The 15412-nt window shown below is 31.1% G+C and overlaps 1 long non-coding RNA gene across 1 annotated transcript; it reads left to right on the forward strand.

Annotated features, from left to right (window-relative positions):
- Window positions 1–203: 203 nt before the first annotated feature.
- Window positions 204–11823, forward strand: LOC127729540 (uncharacterized). Its single transcript, XR_007994685.1, has 3 exons — window positions 204–280; window positions 7994–8541; window positions 11688–11823. It is a non-coding gene; the product is annotated as an uncharacterized LOC127729540 (long non-coding RNA).
- The last annotated feature ends 3589 nt before the right edge of the window (window positions 11824–15412 follow it).

Below are 15412 nucleotides of genomic sequence, written 5' to 3' on the forward strand. Positions count from 1 at the left end.
TAGGTAGTGAATTTGCCTTTGAAAAAGTAACAAATACATTTTGAAACTTAAAAAATTAACCTCGTTATAATTTATATATCAAATGATAATTTGCATTTCAATAGTGAAACACTAAAATGGTAATAAATAAATCCAAGAATTTAAAAATGGTAATATGTGTGTATAATTTCAAAATAAAATCATTTCACACTGAGTGAGCATATGTTACAAATGTATATTGTATAAACAGTGCCGTGGGAAATAAGATCTGCCTTTGTATGTAAGTTGAAGAGTAAACATGGTAAGACATCTTTTTCTTTTAAATATTTTTTGAAAGACAGTAGTTGCTACTTTCAAATGGTAATCCGCATGCGTATCGGTAATGTAAGAATAATTAATTGTCAATTTCTCTGATGAAATTGATTAAAACATTATATCATTTCATGTCACTCTGTCGTTTTCTTTTTCTGGACCAATAGCCTGAAACAACGTAGGTTTCACTCAAATAGCGTATTAGCTTTTAAAAGCATTTAAAATTGTGTTCTTACCAAAAATTCCTCATTTTTTGCAAAATAATTTTATCTGAAAAACTAGAATTATTTTTGCTAGATTAATTATCATTTATTTAGTTTTGCATTTGTTTATTTTCTGTATTTTATTATTAATATTTTCTGTATTTTATTATTAATATTTTCTGTGACATTGGTGCACATTATTATTTGAGAAAATATTTAGATAAATAACTTTAGAGGAAAATGTACTCAAATTGTTGGTATTTGGTATCCCATAATTTCATTATTCTTGTTACATTTTAATACATTATAAAAATATTATTTGTCGTTCATTGTCTGTGTTGTCCATGTTATTCTATATATGATTAAAATATCAATATCGTTATATAATATTTAATAAAATAATTAATTGTTTACGTCTTTAAATCTGAGATTTAGATTTTTCGTTTGTTTTCAGTTGTTATTTGACTTTCAATTTGCAATTTGTTCTTCTTTTATTATTATTTTTTCATAAAAAAAATTGATCAATTCTGCTTTGGTGATTTATTCTAAACGAGAAACAAATGCGTTGCATTGTATTTACATAATAAAGTACGTTGATTGTTTAATTTTCAATTACGTGTATTTTAAAACGATTATCTTTTTATCATTTCAATGTATTTTTCATGAGTAAAGTATTTATTAATCGATGTTAATTGTTAAATATTGACTGTTTTGAACGAAACTGAAACTAAAATAGTTGAACAAATATATATTAACAATGAATTTTAGCTTAAAGAGTATACCTGCTGACCACCCTGATTGAAATTACCAAAAATCATTTATCATAACATCCACAAATATCTCCTATTTCGTAACCTGAAAAATCATTCATTTCCTAATAGAAAATCCCAGCGTGTCGTCAATTTCATCACTGTCCGGAGAAAAAAAAACATGTAATAGGCTTTCGCACATATCTCCTCCGGGCGTCAAGGAAACGGAAACAAAAATAATCAGAACATCAAAAGGAAAAAACTGTTGCAGCAGAAAAAGTCCGGATTGTACGGGTTTCGTCTTCTACGTGAGCGAAATAAAAGCAAAGGGAGTTTTGAGTGTGCAATTGTTTAAATCCGGAACACAAAGTCATAAATATATCAAACTTAGTCCCCAATCGCCACGGCAAACGCATTAAACAGTAGATATCCATTAACCATTGTTCTTTTATGGCCCATAAAACTCTCTCGGCCTCCTTTCATCTAAAACACTGAGTAAATGAAAACAAAAACTGAACGCATATTTCAACTTTTTACTTTATTTTAAAATATTCTAGCTGCAAGAGCTTAGGCAGTAAATTTAAAGTTATTGTTTTTTTCAAGAGGCAATTTATTCGCATCGAACAACAGAAATTCCTATCGGAAATTTCTCACAATTTGTGAAAAATGTATGTTAGTTGGTATATTTATCCAATGAAATTTTGTACTTTAAAACCTTTGATTTCTAAAAAATAATCCTCAAATCTAGTTTCATTTAATAACAAATAACAAACATCTACTTTTCTTTAAAATGTTTTTACAGAAGAGTGGAAAGTAAACACAACAAAATATTTTCATAGAAGCAATAAATAAAATATTTTTAGGTCCATGATTTTATTTTTCTACATATGTACATACTCATGATCAAACTTCCAATTACAAAAAAAATAGGAGTATAGGAAAAATTGCGATTAATAATATCGAAATAATATCCCATGAGATGGCTTATCAAATAAAAAATAATTATTTATGTACCTGCTATTACTGAAATTTAACTATTTACGAAAATTCGAATTAAAATTTTAATGATGTCGTTAAAACTATCTCATGTTTACTGATAAATTAAATCAAATTCAATTTTGCAAATTTACTTTTTATTAAAAGTAAGCTTTTAGCTAGGCATTCAAATTTTCATAAACATAGAAAATAAGCAAAATGCATACCTTCGGTTAAATGTGTCTACTTACATCAACGAACACTTCATTTTTACATCTCACTTATTCCTTGTTTAAACCAAAGTTGTTTTAACGAAACCACCTTTCCCAAGATAAGCAAAGAAAATAATGAGCAAATTTGATAAAATGATCCTTTATTAGTGTTATGGACGCTAATAAATTAACAATTTTGGCGTTTTATTGCCAATTTAGTGCACTGTAATGTCAGATAATTCTCCAACAAATGCCCAACATAAATAATTTTTTGACACGTTGTATGATCATTTTACCTGCTTAATTACCAACTGGACACATTTAAGTTCAGCGCTATTAAGTTCGCAATACAAATAAAACATTAACATTATTTAAATTAATTGAAACAAATAAATTAAAAAGGGTCGCATGAAAACGTCAAGTCAGATAAATTATTTATAAATGGATGATAAAAATGCATGAACCTGAATTCTTTATCGTTTAGGTATTGTTTGTAGATATTTTTCAAAGAAAAACACGAATTTGTGATAATGGAATACATCTATTTTGAAATTGATTTATAATAGATCGCCTTATATTAAAGTATTTAAGGTTTAAAACGCAGATAATGACAATTTATGATTTTTTCATTGAGATTAGTAAGGAAATACAGTAATAAAGTTTTATTCGCTGATAGGTAAAGATAAATAATGATAAACAACAGTCTCTAAATTATACGAGTTATTTCCCTTTGAACATCTAACGCCGATGGAATGGATTACTGCTTAAACGGCTTAGTGATATTGGTTTACATTAATCAGAAATGCTTACCAATCTAAGCAGAGAAGTTAAATATAATTGAAGTAATTCACTGAGAACGTCTACTCATTTTATTCTTCATGAATCATTGATTAATACTCTCCTCGGGCCTGTTTCACAAAGCTGTCTTAGGACTAAGACATGTCTTAGGATGGTCTTACGACATATCTTAGTCCTAAGTGTGTTTCACAAAGTGATCCTAACTTAGGACATCTCTTAAAGTTGATCTTAAAGCTAGGACTGCACCTAGAGGTGTCTTATGATGGTCTTAGGATAGTAATAAGTTTACTTATTTTTTATATTAATTTTGCAAATTATCTAATTATTATCTCATTATCTAATCTCCTTTTCCTGCTCATAACTAAATCTTTATAGGTTGACGGATTATCAAAATGATTTATCAACAATGAGCATTCGATGTATTTATAGCAAGAATGCACGATTTTATCCTTTTAATACACCTTATTATAACCGATACAGTGACAAATTGAATGCAACTCACTTGTACACAAAAAGTATCATCATCTTATTTTTTTTTTAATTTTGTATTTGAATTTTCATATGTATATTGGTGTATTATTAATAGATTATTTATATAAATTACACTTATTTTTTCAAGTTATCTAATTATGGAATATTAATCAATACGTTTAGTAATTTATGGGAAACATACTACATTTCCATGAATTTTTCCATAAATCCATGTTAATATTTAAAGATTTAAAAGATCTTGCGACAGGCTTAGGATATCTTAGCTAAGATCATCCTAAGACAGCTTTGAGGCGAGGTCTGAGATATTTCCTAAGATAGTCATAAGAGGGTTATAAGACATGTCCTAAGATATATCTTATGACAGGTCTAAGAATAGCTTCGTGAAACTGGCCCCTCATTTATAATTCTTTCAAATATCACTTTTACCATTTCTTTTGTTATACAGTAGACGCATAATTTGTTGCCAATGTATTATCTTCAGCAGAATTCAAATGAAGTTTGCTAAATTAAAAAATATCAATGTTTTGTTTTTAATATTGACACATTTACTTTTGATTGACATGCATAGATGTCTGAGTAATTTTAAACTTTGATTTTTCAAAAGGTTTGGATGCGGAATCTTAACTACGTAACGAAGTATATAGAATAGCTTTTTGACAGTCAACTCGGAGACTTCTTCCTCATGTGCGGCTTGCGTCACGAAATACTTTATTATAAATAGGTTTCTTCTTATTGCAAATTAAAGCAGAACCCAAAATATGTTATGTACCAGAATGATTCCCCTTTGACGCATCGTACCCTCAAAACTGTCAAAAACACACACTTGATGCAGGACCAAAGATGTTCTTTCTTTACTCAAAAGTAGCATGAAATTTCACAAGAGAATCATGCATATTAGTAAATGATAAATGCTTCTTAATGCATAAGAATATACGGTTTATTAACTAACATTATTGCTGATAGTTTTGTGGAGACCACGAATTTCTCTCTGCTTAACCATACCATAATGAGATATTATAATTCTGTAGAAATAATGTATTATTGTGTGTGGTAGTTTTAGAAATTGAAAATTAAGACCAAAATGAATAATTGAAAGCAAAAGCTCGAATTCTGAATGCAAGCCGGTACAATTTCGTTGTATTCCTTTTTGAAAAAAAAAACAACCTAAAACCGTTTACAGTTTAGTTTATTGTTCTTAAAAATCACTCCTTTCTTGCATTCAAACAATAGTTAAAAGGTTAAACTATTGAACCAATTTAAGTAGAAAATGTTTATCTTAATAAAATGTTATATAACTGTATTTAGTTCAAACAATTTTACTTATGTCTTTTTTTACATCAGACTTTAATGTTCTTTGGACTCTTCGTTTCTTTCCCATCAGCCCTTTGATATTCTTTTGACTCTTCGTTTCTTTCCCATCAGCCCTTTGATATCCTTTAACTCTTCGTTTCTTTCCCATCAGCCCTTTGATATTCTTTTGACTCTTCGTTTCTTTCCCATCAGCCCTTTGATATTCTTTTGACTCTTCGTTCCTTTCCCATCAGCCCTTTGATATTCCTTTGACTCTTCGTTTCTTTCCCATCAGTCCTTTGATCATTCATTGGACTGTTCGTTTTCTATAGAAACAGATGCAATTATATAAAGCAATTTTCAATTCTGAACAACTGGAGAGTTCGTACAGTTCACAAATTAGGCCATCTGATTAGATAAATTAAAACAGCATCTGTCAATTATGATGGAAATACTTCAATCCATCTACTCTTATGATCAAGAGTTTCGCATTTTGAAGTTGGTACTTGTCTCTGATCTGCATTCCAAATATAAAACCATCTATGATTGCATAATTGCTTACATACTGGCGCATGTCGTAGATCAATTAAAAACGTCAAAATTTAACATCGTGGCGGAATATGATATCTTTATGACGTTCTAAACACTAAATTCGCTGCAGGTTTAGAAAAAAGCGTTTGCCAAAACATTTAAGTGACCTTGCAATCAATTATTTTGGTAGCAAAAGCGCTTACATAAATTTTATTGTTCTTACAACACTTAATATGATACCAAAAGTAACAATATATCAAGAAAATTGTTCTTTATATTGAGTGTTAATTGTTGTTTATGGTAAAAATCATCATAAAATTGAATTTAATGATAATCACCGTTTAAGAACTGTGAGAAGATTTACGAGTCGACGGAGTTTTAATGTTGTAATAGTGTATTGACATAAGTATAGATGTCAGTGTTTGTTACACCCGAAAGTTTGAATGAATGCATGAATGAATAATAATAATAATAATAATAATAATAATAATAATAATAATAATAATAATAATTAATAATAATAATAATAACATTAAATCAATGATGATGAAGATGAATGACAAAATCGACGCGAGTTTTAAAGACGTTTATATATATAACGTAAATAGGAGGAAAAAGTAGTTATTCGAACCGCATTAAATCCAAATGGAGTGAAACCGGATGGATCTACATTGTAAGCGCCTCCTGTAATGCATGCATCCCCCTCTCTTTTTAAATCAAACTTTGGTAATTCTACATGTGTTTTGGTATTTGAATAGAGTTTTAATAAATATATATAACTATATACATATATGATACAACAGCGGTCTGAATTGACACATGATGTATATGCTTTTTCAACATTTTCTTCTATGCATATGTGTCTTATGACGGAATCCGTCTCTCTCATTTACAATTAAATGTTTCAGTATACGGTGGTTAGGACTATGATAACAAGTTTGTAGTTTTTATAGAATAAAATGAAATCTTATTAGATTTTTAGGTGATCATGGCACATAAATGTTTAAAATGGCAGAATTTGAAAAAGAGAGAAATTGGCATGCAATTCGTTGTTTTTTACTTTATGCATTGACAATGCTGAGGCATCTAGCAAATATTAATCCGTATCTTTAACTATTAAATAACGTTTTCTTTTTTAAAAATAGCGACATCTAATATTACTTAAAACGTACGTTAAATAAAAATGATTTTTTCCGACTTTTAATCAATTTCGTTTCACTAATAAACAAATATGAAAGACGATACTGCATGTAATATGAATCAACTCTATGGTTACGTCTTTGATACTTCAAAGTAGCCACCTTCCTACCTAACTAAACTTTTGAATCAGATACTATTTGAGGATCGCAATGACTCAGTCATTTAAAAACCATTCGTAAACATGGGCTTTTACTTAGGCAAATCAATTTCACATCAGTTTCACTGATTTCAAAGCTTATCTAATTTCTTATTCAATAACACAGCATCAAGTTCAAAAGGATAAATATTTTAGAAGCGTGGCGCTATGATCATAAACGTAATATTTAGGCATAAAATTGACCGGCGCCGGCTTCAAAGTTGACATACAGCGAATTATGAATAAAGTTATCAAATACCCATTTTTGGACAGGATTTCATTTAAGGGCGTAACAATGCTTATATATACACAAACATGACCTACTGTGGCTCAAATCAATCATTCCTAAATGATCTTTGCAATACTGAACATATTAAAACGTCGTAAATTGTATTCTTTTTCTTTGCATTTGTTTTCTCTTCCATCAGATTATAACCTCAGAATAAATTTCACTTGATTTGTAATATGAAATCATGATGTTGTTTACTGCAATACCTTTAAAAGTTAGTATCCAAACTTTATTCTCTGCAGAAAATCTACCATTTAAGGCATTAAAAGGAAGGAGGAATTAATTTAACTTTTATTTATCTATAGCACACATTTCGAATAGAAAGCCAATTATTACCTACACTAACAGTTTTGGGTTTCAACAGGTAAAGACTAACAGAAATTATGATAAAAACGCTTGTTCTTAATTCTATTCTTTAAAAAAATACACTTTCTGCTATTAATTATAAAGGATTTTTTTCCCGCTGTCCAGATATAAATAGTATTCGAAAAGTTTTTGTGTATCAGCAATCACCAGGAACGCTCTGACTCTTTTAGCAATCTTAATTGACTAGGACTGTCTGTTTTTCTGCCGAAGGTAGGTGGTTATCTGTGGGCACTCCGGCTTCCTCCACCAATATATTAGCTGGACGCCACGATATAGCCAACAATACCGAATACCGAAATTCGTCAATAAGCCTAAGTATTTTGGCGAATTACAGTTTCCCCGGATTCAGCAACAGAAACCACCAGTGCTACATTATCGTAGCAAACTTATCAATGAAATGATAATAGCTAATCCTAGTTTCTAAATAAAAATAAAAAACGATCTTAAATGTTTCATTTCAGGACTTGAGGGCAAGCAATGAACAAGTCTTAGAGATTGGATAACACGACATAATCTACACTATGGCGATAGAGTAAAATGTTTCCCGCTATGAGCAGTTTTGGCAGCACAGAATTTCAACATAATCTGTTTGATAAATATATTTCCTGCAATCACTTTAACGACAGAAATATATCAGAAAGTTACAGAGACTATCAATTTCACCCGACTATAAACAATGATATTAGACCGGGCAATAATTCATATGTCCGCAAGTTGAACAGTGAATATAAATATCGTGAACAGACAATCAAAAACCCGTCTGACAATGGTACTAATGAATCATTGGATTATGATCCAGATATAAATCAAAGATGTAGTAATCAGGACTTGGACAGAACTTCATATCATACCATGGGGCAAAAGTACGCTGTTCGCGGGATAGAAGACTCAACTATTCAAAGCACTCTCGTAAAGACAGATAACATACGAGGAGACCCGAATAGCGACGAGAGCGATGATGGAGATGGTATGACATGTCGTATGTACCCTTGGATGAGAACAAATGGTGGTAAGTTGGGCGTGTGTTTACTCTTTTGGTAGCAATGTGTGTGATGTTTCAGTTGATCATGACATATGCTTTGATATAAATTTCTTTGCTTTTGTCAACTATAGTTTGCTCATTGTCGAAGGTCATACGGTGACCTATAGTTGTTAGCTTCTATGTCATTTTGTCTCTAGTGGAGAGTTGTCTAATTGGCAATCATACAACATCTTCTTATCTTTATATATACATAAATGAATAAAGATTAGGATTTTGGCAATTACTATCACTGAACACATATTTCAATTTCGTAGTAAAACCCGGGGATTAAAAGCAACGAGAAACATGCGTTCTTCAAACTTCAAAAACCTCGTACATCTACATCACATGATGTGCATGTATAAAATTAAGAATGGAAATGGGGAATGTGTCAAAGAGACAACAACCCGACCATAGAACAGACAACAGCAGAAGGTCACCAACTGGTCTTCAATGCAGCGAGAAATTCCCGCACCCGGAGGCGTCCTTCAGCTGGCCCCTAAACAAATATATATACTAGTTCAGTGATAATGAACGCCATACTAAACTCCAAATTGTACACAAGAAACTAAAATTAAAAATAATACAAGACTAACAAAGGCTAGAGGATCCTGACTTGGGACAGGCGCAAAAATGCGGCGGGGTTATGTATGTATTGACCGCCGTACGAATAACAAATATATCTAGCATTTAAATGGCAAAGTTAGACAAACGACAAAACCGTATAACTTTCTTAGTGACAATCGCAGTTGCTCTACCTCATATATATATTTTTTGAGTTTGAGTGTTTTAAGTAAGTCGTCAAAATAAGAATATCCTCGAAAATATCGTATCAACGAGAAATGTAACAACAATAGGATGAGGTAAGATATGACTCGAGAACGAGAATGGAGAGTTGACGAAGAGGAAGACTGAAATCATCAAATTTGTCGAAGATTCAATTTGATAGTTTTTCATCAGGGTCAACTTCAAAATGTATAATAGCAATTATCTGCTACTTAGAACTAAGATTTTGTGGGAATTAATATGGTTGTTTTTTTTAACAAAAGGTTCTTATTTTATAAAATTCAAATTCAGCAATGCTTTATTTTACCATCGTGTTTTGTAAAACTCAAAGTCTCTTTAGTTTTCTGCGTTGTGTTTTGTGTCATGTCTGTCTACCATTCTTTAGATAAGTATTTCCTTGACCCTCTCGGTATATCATTATTTAAAAAAAAACTATCAAACGTTTAAGAAAGTATATTCTTTTTTTTTACAAAAATATTTTATAAACGGACCACAAAAGTAGATAATAACCGGTAAATCGGTTAAGAACTCACAGTAATATGTTGTTCCAGTGTTTGCACAATTCCAGGCTTCCAAATAGTCTTTTTTTTTGGCTTAAAATATAAAAAGTACACATGGACATTGCAAGAAATCGAAGTGGTAAATATCGATATGAATAAGTACTTCAGTGAAAATTCTTTTCGGTGACGGACAAGAATAAATAAGATGGCTTTTATATTTCATGAAACGCCTTGTATTGTAGTTCAGATGCTAAATCATTAGTGCTCACCACTATGAATGGAGGCACAATAAGCAAGTTGTGAATAAAGAACGGATCTGTGACATCATAACCGACCTTGTGTTAACATTGGAATGTTTCGAAACAATTGCTGACATGTAGCAAGGCAATACATTTTAGTTATGTTTGTCATTTTGTAATTTACTACCTCACTAAATTATAGTACTTTAATTTATTCGGGAAGTTTAAGCTTGGAAAACCAAAAAAGTTTAAAAAAAAGTCTAAAGTACAAATATACCATGTCAATTGTAACTTTGAATAACAGTGTTATTTATAAGTACAAATGAATACAAGGAAATATGTGGTATACGTAAATAAGATGTAGCAACCCAACGACCAAAATAAATAAAAACATATAGAGGTTAGCATACATCATTACACAATAGACATGTGTTTATACATAACGTTTAGCTCTGAGTCGTCAATAGTCTATAAAAGTTGTGAATATTTTAACAGATTTAACAGGAATAGACAGAGACCAAATATCCAAACAATGAAAAACATTAAGATATAACACACGACTTCTACTGACGAAGTATTTGACTTGACACATGAAAATATGGCGGGGTTAAACTAGTTTTTAAAAGATCTCGACCCTTCTCTTTTTAATCTGGATCATTGCTATTGTACGTGAAATAGCATACGATAAAACCCATTACAGAAAACTCATTTGACTCTTATGTAACGATACAATCAGCTTTCTGTATGGAATTGTCTTATTTAGAAGATAAGAAGAGGAGCAAGACATATAAGAGATATTCGAAGTTTCAAAACAGAAGAGGTTCATTGTCTTCTGTTTTTTTCTGACTCTATATCCATCCAAACCCTGCTCGTGGCCATTCTTCAGTCGTTCAATAATCTGTTATTGTTCATCAGAGTTCCTTATTTTTTAATCAAACAAAGTAAAACTCTGAAAAGACAGAGAGATGCAGTTAAAAAGTACTTTTAACCTTTTATAACACATTTAACAGTTCAGCAGTACCAGGTAACCTAATATAATAAAACAATTCTGCATTAATGCAATAGCTAAGAACCCATGAACAATAACCCATAAAATTATAACACAACAATGGACAAAATATATTACATTGTGCAAGAGGCGGAAAACCCTCATCTGGAACAATACAGAACTGACAATGTTATGTTTTATAGATCTATACCGTTATATCATAGGAACTATTTTATGTCCAATTCTAACACTGTAAACTTGTCGCTTTAATTACAAAACGTAGCAGGTTTAAGATCCCCCTGCAATAAAATCTGCTTGTACAATCATTATAGAGATTTGATTCATCAGGAAAACGGAAATTTATTTCATTTCACTGCATTTAAAACAGAAAATTTATAGGAATTCTTCAGTGAAGTGAGTAAGCTTGTATCACAATTTATGAAGTGACATTTACGACTTGATCTGCATATAAACTTGCCGCTTTTATTACCAGAAATTTTCTTAACATAAAAATAAGGAGGAGCTACTTCCGCTTTACCGCAGTAGGCGGAGAATTCCATGTCGTTAAAGGGTCGTATAACTGTCATGTGATACTACCATCTTTAATTTATACTTTTTCAGGATTAAACAGTAAAAGGGGAAGACAAACCTATACCAGATACCAAACTCTTGAATTGGAAAAGGAATTCCATTATAACAAATACTTGACCAGACGACGACGCATAGAAATAGCACATGAATTGTGTTTATCTGAAAGGCAAATAAAAATTTGGTTCCAGAATCGTCGAATGAAGTGGAAAAAAGAAACAAAACCAATTAATCAAATACCAGTTCTTCAAAGCCAACTGCCTATATTGAAAAATGTACATTAATATGTATATATCTAATATTTATATCATATATTTTATATAGTAGAGTTTTTATATATGTATATATATATTGTTTAGCGAAGATCACTTCCGATATGTCCGAAAAATAAATTTGGCAATGAATGTACATGTTATGTCGGCACCCTGTATTAACGAGAATTTGTATTGTAAATAATTTTATTATATTTTTGTATAAGTGTTATTTTCTATTGCGGCTAATTATGTATTTTTATTTTATATTCCATAGAAAACGGTGTAAACGTAAAAATTGAATTCCATTTTCGATTTTTTTTCTTTTCTTTTTTCTTTGAAATTTATATAAGCATTTTCGAGTGGTGAAACACTTTTGACATCAGATCTGACCGTGTACATGGTGTAGTCTCAAGTTAATATTACCTTTTGAGACTTAACAACGATTTGATTGTTGTGTTTAAGAGGGGAAACTATACTACGCTTCTCCGAAATTATATTTTGAAAAAAAACTTTTTCATTAAAACCAACTTGCAATGTATTGAAATTAAAAGAGACAAGTAATCGAATCGTATTCTTTAATGGAAACAACATCAATTCGTTGATTAAAAGCTTCAAACAAGACTTGTTTCTTTCGGGTTTTTAGGCATTGGAGTTATGTGCATTGCACTAAATTGCAACTTCCTGACTTACTTTTCATGATGTCGCTGTATAAACTAATTCCGAAGAATATTCTACGATATTACAGTGTAGGAAGGCGTTTCTCTCACTTATCAGTCTAAATACTCCGAGCATGTTATCAGTAACTTCGAGCATTCTTTCATATTGTTTTGCTTGTACTTGTGTTTTTGTTATCGATTATTCTAGTACGTTAGGTAAGTGTTTTTAGTATTTAGAATTCATTATTGTACGTTCAGAAACCTATTCCATACTAGGGCCCGGCCTTCAACAATGAGCAAAACCCATACCGTATAGTTAACTATAAAAGTCCCAGAAATGACATATGTAAAACAATTCAAACGAGAAAAACTAATGGCCTGATTTTTGTAAAAAAAATAATGAATGAAAAACAAATCTGATATACAGCAATTAACGACAACTACTGAATTACAGGCTCCTGACTTTGGACAGGCACATACAGAAAGTGGCGGGGTTAAACTAGTTTTAAAGGCGCCAACCCTCCCCTTAACCTGTGACAGTGGTGTAACAGTTACTTATTATCACAACACGAAACTACCAGATTCCGTTGTCGACTTATCGAACCACAGACCTGTCGGCATGTCGACCAAAAAACTTGTAAAACGTAAAACATGAAATAACTGATAAGTTAACTAATTGATTTGGGTATTGTCGACTTGCTTACACGTCCCGAGTTGACTCGGATACTTGTTGAAAATAAATAAAACCGACAAGTAAACTTTTGTCCTGTCGATCCGCTGCCTACTTGCTGATTCGTAACGGCTTGATGACTTGCCAACCTTTTAAATGGCCAACTCGTTAACCTGTAAAGTGTGACACAAAATAAGATATTATTGATGTATGGGCCTATATAAAAATAAAAAGATGTGGAATGATTGCCAATGAGACAATATTCCTCCAAAGAGCAAATAACGTAGAAGTTATTAACTATAGGTCATCGTACGGCCTTCAATAATGAGTAAATCCATACCGCATAGCAGGCTACAAAAGTCCCCAAAATCACAAATGTAAAACAAATCAAACGAGAGAAATTACGACCAGATCAAGATATGAAATGAAAAAAAAAATAAACGAAAAACAAATATAATATACAGCAACAGACGACAACCACTGAATAACAAGCTCCTGACTTAAACATGCACCTACCGAATGTGGCGGTGTTAAACATGTTCGACCTCACCGCAAGCAGTTTCTGCTACTCGTAAAGGTTGTGCTCTACATTATTTATATGCGTAAATTTCTCAAAGTAAGTATATATACTTTTTAAGCGCATTAACTTCTGTTGCATCAGCGTAAAAATATGAGATAATTGTAGACAAAACTACTTAAACCTATACCATACTTGGACCCTTTCATAAGTCCAGTGATCAAGACCAATTAGCATGAATTAAGATCTCAAAAAAACTTGTCCAACATCACCGCATGTCATTTTGCCTTTTTTCGTCAGAGGTGGATACCAATTATATGCTATACGTTTTTGTTGTTCTTGGAATTAAGGATTGAAGATATCTCTGATAGCATCCGTTGAATTTATTCAGAAATTTTCTAGACTTGAGATTGACGTATCTTATGGGCGCGTGTTTATTGTTGAAAACCGTATCCTGATCTATGAGGTCTATTTGTTTTTAGTGTAGATGGACGGATGTCTCATGTCAAGCTTATCTTCTTGATTCGTTATTTACTTAAAGTAAATATGAACTGCAACATAGAGACAAACATACACCACTGGTCGCATTTGTCTTATAATATATTATGAAAAGTATAAATGTCTGTTTTGGTAAAATGATGATGCCCCATTTTGAGATATTTAGTTATCGTTAAGTTCAGGTAGAGGATAATGTGTACAGGTCTGTCTGTAGATGACAACAAAGATAGTCCAAGGTCCAAAACTTGAGTATACAGTTCTTAAGATATATTTGATGTAGGAAAAGAGAAAGATACCAAAGTGCAATTACCAACCATAAGTTTAAGAATAACATAAACATAAATGAAAAAATGATGAAATAACAAACAAAAGTCCAGAACACATTACACAGAAAACTAAAGATTGAACAAGAAGAATATATGTGCGATATCATTGAAAAGGGAGATAATAATACACAAAAGAAACGTTAAATCGAAGAGTTTCGTAAACAATTTATTTAGTCAGTTTCTTGAATTAAATAAAAACCAAAATATAACTTTTTTAAAACTATTTATATTGAAACTAAAACTGAGCAGAAAGCATGTGGTGTGCATTAATATATTTACCTATTATTTTACTGTGCATAGTTACACTAGTATCCCTCTCGGCTTCAATATTTTAAAAGATTTGCATTTAATTTAAATGTCCTGTAAACTGTGTCTATACATTTTCTAACGGAGTACGAATTTGATTATTAAAATAAGAAGATGTGATATGATTGCCAATGATACCAATCTCAACCAGAGACCAAATGACATAGAACTTAACAACTACGGGCTCCAACAACAAAACCTATTTCGCATAGTCAGCTATAGAAGGTCCCGAAATGACAAATGTAAAACAATTCAAACGAGAAAACTAACGGCCTGGTGTTTGTACAAAATATTGAACGAAACACAAATTTGTATATATCCATTTGAGGGATTTCGTCATACTACCCTAATATAAATAGTAATCAATAGCTAACTAGTTTCCCCAATAACATTCTAAGTTTATTGAAAAGCATATCCATCTTTAAAACAGCACACAAGATTAAACAAAAAAGAAATGAAATTGTACAGAAACTAGAACAACAACATTGCTTACTATTAACTTCATTTATCAAGCAAAAAAAAAACCCCAAA

The sequence above is a fragment of the Mytilus californianus genome, unplaced genomic scaffold, assembly GCF_021869535.1.
Source record: "Mytilus californianus isolate M0D057914Y unplaced genomic scaffold, xbMytCali1.0.p SCAF_2, whole genome shotgun sequence".
Lineage (NCBI taxonomy): Eukaryota > Metazoa > Mollusca > Bivalvia > Mytilida > Mytilidae > Mytilus > Mytilus californianus.